The sequence below is a fragment of the Phragmites australis genome, chromosome 16 (genome assembly GCF_958298935.1).
Source record: "Phragmites australis chromosome 16, lpPhrAust1.1, whole genome shotgun sequence".
Taxonomy (NCBI): Eukaryota; Viridiplantae; Streptophyta; class Magnoliopsida; order Poales; family Poaceae; genus Phragmites; species Phragmites australis.
The window spans coordinates 21,076,589-21,083,494 of record NC_084936.1 but is presented as its reverse complement, the minus strand read 5'-3'; the positions used below and the strand labels follow the sequence as shown (position 1 = coordinate 21,083,494).

Sequence of the window (6,906 nt, the reverse complement as noted above, 5' to 3'; positions counted from 1 at the left end):
TGTGTATCCTGAGAACAATAAAGAGATGCCACCAAAATTCTCTCTAGAACCATACAAGAGTATAGAAACCTAGTAACCGGGCCACATATCCTCGAACTGTCTAATGTTCGTGGACAATTCAAGAGCTTCTTCTTATAAATATGACGAGTTGCCAAGTCGTGGACAATTCGGGAGCATCTTTTTATAAATATCATGAGTTGCAACGTCATATTTATAATCAAACACTTCTGCATGGGAGACATAGGTTACACAAACTAATTTCACTTTTACAAATATAATTAACATAATTGTGCTATATACATATCAAGATTTGAGAGAAGGAGAAATTGTGAACTCCTCAAACCCTAGAATCTAGCAAATTGAAGCAAGAGGAGGAGGTAAGGGGGATGCAAACCTTCAAATGCCAAGGGGGGAAATCAACATATATCAAGATTTGGGAGAAGCAGTAAAATTGTTAATCCCAATTGAAACCTTAGAATCCACCACATATGAGCAATATGAGGAGGAGGGGGGAACCTTCAGAGGCCAAGGGACAATCCCAACTTCAAATCACCAAGATTTGGTTGGTCCTCAATAGAATCACCAAAAATCGCCCCCTATGTCGAGCAGCCAGTGGGCAGACATCGTCTGATCCAGCTGCTTGGAGCATAGCCCTATACATCACTCATTAGTGACGAGTCTCATCACAACCCATTACTAATGAGTGGCCTAGACAGTGAACCACCCAAGCCTATATTTAGTGACGTGTGCCTTCTCTACCCGTCACTAATGACAGAGTCATTAGTGATGAGCTTCGAAGTGACCTGTCACTACTATCTTTGGTGACGGGTCATTCCCTCACCGTCACTAATGATCCCTCATTAGTGATGGGTACATGTTGGGTTCAACCCTAGGCCACACATTAGTGATGGGTCGTCACTGGATCCATCACTAATAAGTTCATTAGTTACATGTGCTAAGCAGTCATCACTAATGATATGTCTCCTTTGTTGGTTTCTTAAGTAGTGAAGAGGAGCATGCATGGCCCGTGCATCAATAGTGCCATGCACGTGAGCAGGGCCATGTAAGACAACTAGAGAGCTAGGAGGTGAATCATGTGGGTACACAAAACACTCAATTGTATAGAAGAAATAGCATGAGGCAAATTAGTCACAAGATCATCATCATTAACACCCAATTCAATGGTTGGACTAGTGATCGAGTATGCAAAGGCAACAGTGGAGAGAAGAGGGCATTTTGTAGGAGAGTATGTGGATTGGACGACAGAGACGAAGATAGAGCAAAAGGAAACATGTCTTCATCAAAAATAACATCGCAAGAGATGTAAACACGCCCAGACTAAGGGTCAAGGCACTTGTAGCCTTTATGATGTTTATTGTACCAAGAAAAATTACATCATCGGAAACGAAACTGAAGCTTTTGCACATTATAAACCTAAATATAAGGCCAATATGTGCACCCAAAAACTTTCATGAAGTCATAATCGGGTTTAGTGCCACATAATTTCTCGAGCGACGTTTTGTTTTGAATAACTTTGCTTGGCAATCTATTAATAAGATAACTAGTAGTGCTAAAAGCATCGTCCCAAAACTTAAGGGAAACACATGAATAGGCAAGGAGAGCAGGCCCATCCCAACAATGTGGCGATGTTTACACTCAACCAACCCATTCTATTGGTGGGTATGAGGGCAAGAAACATAATGAGAAATTCCTACTTGGTTAAAAAAAGAATGCAACTTCTGATAGCGCCCCAGTTTGTTTGCATACATATAATCTTCCTATCCAACGATTGCCAAAACTCATCTCAACAAGAGTTTGAAACTGAATGAATAATCTAAGCACATCAACCTTACTTTGGAGAGGATATAACCACATGAACTTGCAAAACTCATCAATGAAACTCAAATAATATGTATCTGCCAAATGAAGTAATGGCAGGACCCCCTTACATCTGAGTAAATAGGTTCCAAAAGAGCAGATGAAATTTAATTTGAATGAGAGTAAGGCAATTGATGACTTTTGGCCTATTGACATGCATCACATACCAACACATTATTTGAAATATTGGAACAAGAAATTTTATTTGATTTATGAATCTGTTGAACTGTGGAAAAAGAAGGATGTCCAAAATGATTGCACCATCTTTCTTAGGTGGTTATGAAGGTGGAATAGGCGTGCTTGACTGGTTCAGCTACTAGATTGGACAGACGATACAACCCACCCCTACATTCCCCATGAAGAAGCGTTCTCCTCGTTGCCTGATCCTTGATAAGAAAATAGTTAGGATGGAATTCATGGAATGCATTGTTATCGGATGCAAGACGATGAATGGAAAGAAGAATTTTTGTAGCACTAGGCACATGGAGAATGTTTTTCAAGAATAAATCATGAATCGGGGTATCATTTTTGATTGACCAATGTGACTAACATCTATACCTATCCCATTTGCAATCTGCACCTAATCACGACTGCGATATTTGTCATGGACGGTCAGTTTGTCAAATTGACTAATGATATGATCAGTAGCCTCGGTATCGATGAAGCAATTCATGTCAATGTTGTAGGAGCTGGTGTAGTCCGCCACATGATCATCCTCCACCTGATATACCGTGGTGGTGTAGGCTGCAACACTTAAGCGCAACATGGCCAACCTTGCCGCACACCAAGCATGTAGGGCATGATCCTCCTACATTCTCCTTGTAGCCATTGTTATGGCCCTTGGAGCAGTCAGCGTTGAGGTCCTTCTGCGGTGGTCGGCGGTTATTGTTGTGCCCACTACACCATGGCCACCACTGCCCTGATGGCCCCGTGAGACGAGATTGAGTATGGGGCCACTGATATAGAGTACCTGATTTTGTTGCTCCAGGTGTGTCTCAAAGGTGAGAAGGTGTGCATAGAACTCGGACAAGCCGATCGAGTTAGCCGAGTCATGATGGACGCGACCAACGGGTTATACTAAGCATCAAGACCAACCAGAACATAGGAGACCAAATCCTCATCTCACAATGAGCTGCCAGTGGAAAACATCTGATCCACAAGGGCCTTCTTGCGATTGAAGTACTCTACCGCATTAAGATTGCTCTTCCGAGTGTTGGAGAGCTGCATACGGATTTGCAAGATCTGTTGGTGATATTCCCTAGAGGAGATCGTGGTCGCTATTTCTACATTTTGGTCGTGGAACATGTGACGTTGCTTAGAGCTAGTCGAGGAGTGCACGCACCTACACAGAGCTAGTCAAGGATATCGACAAACTTTCTCGGAGCTAGTTGAGGAGTGTACGCACCTGCTCGGACCTAGTCGAGGGATACAACGAACCCGCTCGAAGTTGGTCGGTGAGCTGTATCCTCTACATCAACGCGCACAATGTTGGATTGGTCTACTCCAACTCTTCTTCTGTTGCGTGTCTTGTAGTAACGATCTATGATCTCCTACTAACATGGCTTCCTGGTTGGATGTGGTAGAAAATTTTGTTTTATACTAGCATAGCCTACCTGTTCCTCCAATAGTGGTATCAAAGCCTACATGCGTAGTTTGATCTGAATTGATCACAATAGATTGGATCTATTATTGTTCTTGTAATCGGTTCATGTGATGGATTAGTCGATGCACAGTTTGGTTCCATTAGGATCGAATGAGGTGTGAGTCGCTAGAACCATATAGCCAAAAGATTAGCTTGCTCTCCCACCTGGTCACCCGTGTGACTTGCCTCTACTAGCTGGAATCACCATCGAGGCTAATAGTGTATGTTGATGCATGGTTGGTAGAATAGTAGATCGAGGTTATGTGTGTTGTCGTCATTTCCTGAAAACCTTCACGCGAAGATTGATATGATTGATCCAGCGGAAATTGAGATATTGTGAATAACTCAGAATCGACTTAATTAGATCAATCCGATGAGACTTCCGTAGCAATTTAATAGATATGATCTATATATTCTAAGAGGTTTTCAGGGCGCTGGCCTGAAAACTGCGGGGGGCGACTCCTCTCTCGACCCCACACCCCCCCCCCCCCGCTCGTTAACGGGCCAACGAGACCGTCGTTGCGTAGTGTACACGCATAGATTGTTATGATAATATGATCATATCGCGATATTAGGGTTCTACGCTTACATTGTTTTTACAGAGAATGATGTGACTGATATACCTCATTATGTATGTGATGCATGTTTGTAATTTTCATAGCCTACATGTCATGGTTAATTGGAGTCAATGGCTGTCATGTTATTGTATAATGATTTGTGTGTCGACATGTGATGCTTCAATTTCTCATGTAAGTTGTTGCTAACTATTAAGTGTAGTAGTCTAGTACATGATCATGGAGATTTGAAGCATAATGACCCGAAGGACATGGACCATGGCGATGGAGATCACCATGTGAAAGGGGTCATATTATATCACAGTTAATATAATTGTCTGTGATGTTTATCTATGTTCTTGTCATGCTATTTTATTCATGATTTCTATGAGATGTATATGTTTACGTGATAGAATAGTTTTTCTCTGAAAAATTAAGAGTAATTGATGACCTTTCAATAGCTACACCTACATAGGTTTTGATCATTATTTAGTAGGTCTGCCAAAGTAGGGTGCCACTATTTATCTCATCAAGATAGGGTGGATGTCGGACATCCATACGTATAGTATTGATTTACTTGGGAAAGCTATCAAAACAGTTTTAGACTTTGAAAAATGTAGTTTGGCGCCGAGGCGTTGGATGTCACTCAACAAACAAGGGTCATATATGATATGGTTAGTAAAGTGTTACTTACCTATGTTACTAGATTTCTAGTAGTGATGTCAAATCTCACTAGAACTTAGTTGAATATGGATCTTGACCCATTATAGGTCGTTAGAGGGAGATGTTTTCAAAACATATAAGGGGAGTGTTTTTTATTAAACTGTTTAATGAAAGAATTACATAAACATAGTGCTGAACTTTGCAAGTTTATTTCTATTTTAGATCATGGCACCTACTATTAACATCAATTCCAGTTTTAATTTGCGTTTGATTCTTGAAAAAGAAAATCTTCCTGGAACAAACTTTATTGATTGGTATAGAAATCTGAGAATTGTTCTCAAATAATAGAAAAATGAGTATGTTCTAGAGGTTCGCTATCCTGATGAACCAACTGATAAGGCATTTGTCATTGATCGGAGGGATTACAAGAAGCACACCAATGATTCACTTGATGTTAGAATTCTCATGCTTGCCACCATGTCATCTGAGCTTCAGAAGCAATATGAGAACACGATGCTCGTGATATAATTGTGGGACTCCGAAGCATGTTTGAGAATCAAGTTAGGGCCGAGAGGTTCAACACCTCCAAGTCCTTGTTTGCGTGCAGGTTAATAGAAGACAGTCCAGTCAATCCTCATGTAATCAAAATGATTGGTTGTATTGAGAGCTTGAAAAAGCTTGGTTTTCCCCTTAGCCCTGAGTTGACTACAGATGTAATTCCCCCAGTTACTGCCTGCGAGATTTGAGCCATTCATTTTGAAATTTCATATAAATAGTATGGAGAAGAGCATGGCTGAATTTCATGGGATGCTTAAAACAGCTGAAGAAAGCATTAAGAAAAGCTCTAGCCATGTGATGATGGTTTAGAAGGATAACAAGAAGAGAAAGAGGCCAAGGCTAAAGCTTCAAATGAGATCTCGAGCTCAAAACCTAAGCCCATCGGAGAGTCCAAGGCTGACCCCGCTGTTGCTAATACATGTCACCATTGCCATAAGCTTGTCCATTGGTGACGGAACTACAAGCTATACTTGGAAGAACTCAAGAAGAAGGGAAGTGAGACTTCCGCTTTACGTATATATGTTATAGAGATTAATCTCTCTACTTGTCCTAATGACTCGTTGGTATTTGATACCGGATCGATGATTCATACTTGCAAATCATTGTAGTGACTAAAAAGGATCAGGAAGTGTGCGAGAGGCGAGATGGATGCTCACATTAGCAATGGTGCAAAAGTTACAGCGATGGCCGTCGGTGTTTATTCCTTATCGCTACCCTGAAGATTAGTTTTGAAATTAAATAATTGTTATTACATTCCTACCTTGGGAAAAAAACATTATCTCTTCTTTGTGTGAATTCATAATAAAGAACAAGTATTGTTTGATTTATTTGAATGATATGCTCTATGGTATTTGTCCATTGGAGAAAGGATTTTATATTCTAGATCTTGATGATGTCCTTATCTATAACATTAGTGCAAAGAAGCCTTGACTTAATGATTTGAATCTCATTTTTATTTGTCATTGTTGCTTAGGTCATATAAATGAGAAGCGTATGCAAAGGCTCCATAAAGATGGTCTTCTAGCTGAATTTGATTTCGAACCATTTTATACATGTGAATCTTATTTACTTGGCAAGATGACTAAAACGTCTTTCACCGATCAAAGTTAGAGGGTGAATGAATTGTTAGCCCTTGTATATACAGATGTATGTGGACCAATGAGTTCTACAACCAGAGATGGTTTTAGTACTTCATTACTTTACCAATAATTTTAGTAGATATGGTTACATCTACCTAATGAGGCACAAGTCTGAATACTTCGAAAAGTTCAAAGACTTTCAGAATGATGTACAAAATCAACTTGGAAAGATAATTAGATTTCTACAATCGTATATGCCCTAAATTACGATTGCCCTAAAGGTTATCGTATATGCAGATTGGATATGCAAGTGGGATTTAATATGATAGGATATGAAAGTGGGATTTAATACGATTAAAGGTCCATTAGGGTTTAGAGTCATGATGGACTTTAATGTGATTAAAGACCCATTAGCGTGCTCTATATAAGAGGAGGCAGAGCCATGGGAGAAAGGTTGATTCGACCAACCAAAACCCTGGCCACCACCTCTTCCCGAACTCTCTTCGAAACCCTAGCCAGGCGTGATGATGCT

General features: G+C 40.3%; 1 non-coding gene across 1 annotated transcript; it reads right to left on the bottom strand.

The window, feature by feature from the left end:
• Nucleotides 1-2,871: 2,871 nt before the first annotated feature.
• On the bottom strand, nucleotides 2,872-3,009 carry LOC133896529 (small nucleolar RNA Z247). Its single transcript, XR_009905782.1, has one exon. It is a non-coding gene; the product is annotated as a small nucleolar RNA Z247 (small nucleolar RNA).
• Between the last annotated feature and the right edge of the window lie 3,897 nt (nucleotides 3,010-6,906).